Source organism: Solanum pennellii, chromosome 5 (genome assembly GCF_001406875.1).
Source record: "Solanum pennellii chromosome 5, SPENNV200".
Lineage (NCBI taxonomy): Eukaryota > Viridiplantae > Streptophyta > Magnoliopsida > Solanales > Solanaceae > Solanum > Solanum pennellii.
In genome coordinates, this window is record NC_028641.1 from 73,188,948 (window position 1) to 73,191,297 (window position 2,350).

Below are 2,350 nucleotides of genomic sequence, written 5' to 3' on the forward strand. Positions count from 1 at the left end.
TTGTTTTTTGTCCTAAATTCTTGGACCTTTCATTATGTGCGAACCAAATAAAGTAATTTGAACATTAACTTTGAAGATCTAGGACCCCAATAAAGTCCAATTTCATCACCAACGCTTAATATGCGACTGTTGAACAATTTGATGCACGAAAGATTTTCTTTCTATTCTTCAACCATGCAACGGTTTTTGGCAAGCCCTTTTTGTTAGTTATAGTCACAGGAGAAGCAGCACACAAGTTTTATAGAATGGCCCCTACTGATGCAGTAAATAAAGTTCTTCAAATTTTAAAAGGAATAGTTCCACATTAACTTTGCTTTAATAAAAATAAGATTTTGGTATATTGAAAGCAAATTCAATGTGGAACCTACCATTTACCTAAAATTTGAAGAACTTTTGTTACTGCATTAGTAGGGCTCGTTCTCTAAGACTTGTGTGCAACTTCTCTAGCGACTAGAACTAACAAATAGGGTCCACCAGCAATCGTTGCATAGTTTTAGAATAGAAAGAATTCCCCTCGATAAATAGAATCATCAATACCATGACCAAAGATATCAACATTTGAGTCCCAAAACACAAACGAGAATAACATTGCGACTTTATATAACAATTCAAAACCCAATCTTTTTATTGTGTCCAACTTTTTATTTTAGGCAACTCTAGAATGAAGCTGATAGAACGACTCTTCAAAACTCTGAGAGGAACGATGCACAATGTCATATCTCCATCAAATAATCGGCCCGAGTAGTCACCTTTACAATATCTCTACCATAACGAATGATATGCACAATTTTTAGAAAAATAATAGGCACATTTTCAGTCAAAGGATGAACTAATCTTCCATTTCCACCAGATAAGAAATTGTGATCCCCTCCCATATCATAGGGATCATCTTGGTCCAAAAATGCTAAGGAAATATGTGGGATCATCTTGGTCCAAAAATGCTAAGGAAAACTGTGAAGCAAAGCTGCATTTGCATAGCCCAAATTTGCGAGATGCCAGTTAAACAAACTCATCTCCTCAACATCCATCGCAACACCAAAATCCTTTTGCAAAGTTTCCAATTTCTCTCCAAGAGAAAAAACCTGAGATAATTCTGTACTGACTTTGCTTGCCTTTTTCAAAAGTTCATTGTAATCATCCTCCGCCTTTTTTTAATCCAAATACTCATCTACGGGCTTTCCATCAGCACAATAGAGTAGACATTGATCTCTCACCTTATGAAGTGTATACGACAATTGTCGACCCAACAGACCAAGTGGATTCCCTAGTGTACCTGTCAAAACAGTCCCTCATAAATCAGCAGCGTCCACCTTATTCCGTCCTTCCATCTCTTTTCTGTACACCCTTCCACCTCCATGCTTTCGTCCCTCCAAAACAGTAACCTCAATTACAAATAACATCAGTTGTTTTGCAGCCGCCAACCCTGCAAGACCTGCCCCAATAAAAATCTCTCAGTCTTTACTTGGCTCAGCTGCATTCCCGTTCTTAATTGCCAACTCCACTCAAAAACTAATATACACGTATGATATAAAAAATATTATAGGCAGAATCCAATAACCCACTATACCGTTCAGGTATAACATCACCAAACATATCCTATGTCACCCAAAATCAACAAGTTTTCACGTCATTTTATAATAATGTGATTTCTAATCAAAATATAGTTACATTGTTCTATCCTTCCAACTACACTAACAACCCCAATACCAGATTAAGTGGTTATGTGTGGAATCCGGATGGATAAATAGAGTCTTTTGGGAGCAAAATAGGTTTGATGCAAATTATGATTATGCTTAGGCAAAGACAATCCCTAATTCTCTCTTAGTTCCCTCATCCATTCTTCTTTATAGTTACCGTTATTGTTGTAATTGCTCATTTTCTTATGAATCAAAACTTATTAGTGTGTTCTGACTGTTGTTTGTTGTGAGTTGAGAAAGTCACTACATCCATTTTAGCGTTTGTTACATTGTGTCTTGCAGGTGATTGGAAAATCAACTCTTTTGCTCATTGTGTGCATGCACTGTACATATTTCACAACTCGATCAGTTGAAGAAAGGACTCGATTTAACATGTTATTTATGCTCATTGTGTGCAGGCACTGTTCTTGAGCATGTCAATAATGATAAAGAGTAATTTAATAAAAAATGATTTCTTGCAACACATTGCTATTTATGTTTTACTTACGCCGAGGGTTTATCAGAAACAACCTCTCTATCTCTATGAGGTAGAGGTAAGGTCTCCGTACATACTACCCTCTTCAAACTCCACTTGTGAGAATGACTACATTGCATATGTTGTTGTTGATATGTTCTCCATTGAATAGAATGTGTTGCAACACCTCATGATCTAC

General features: G+C 36.5%; 1 pseudogene; it reads right to left on the bottom strand.

Annotated features, from left to right (window-relative positions):
* Positions 1-364: 364 nt before the first annotated feature.
* Positions 365-1,711, bottom strand: LOC107019755 (annotated as a pseudogene).
* Positions 1,712-2,350: the final 639 nt, after the last annotated feature.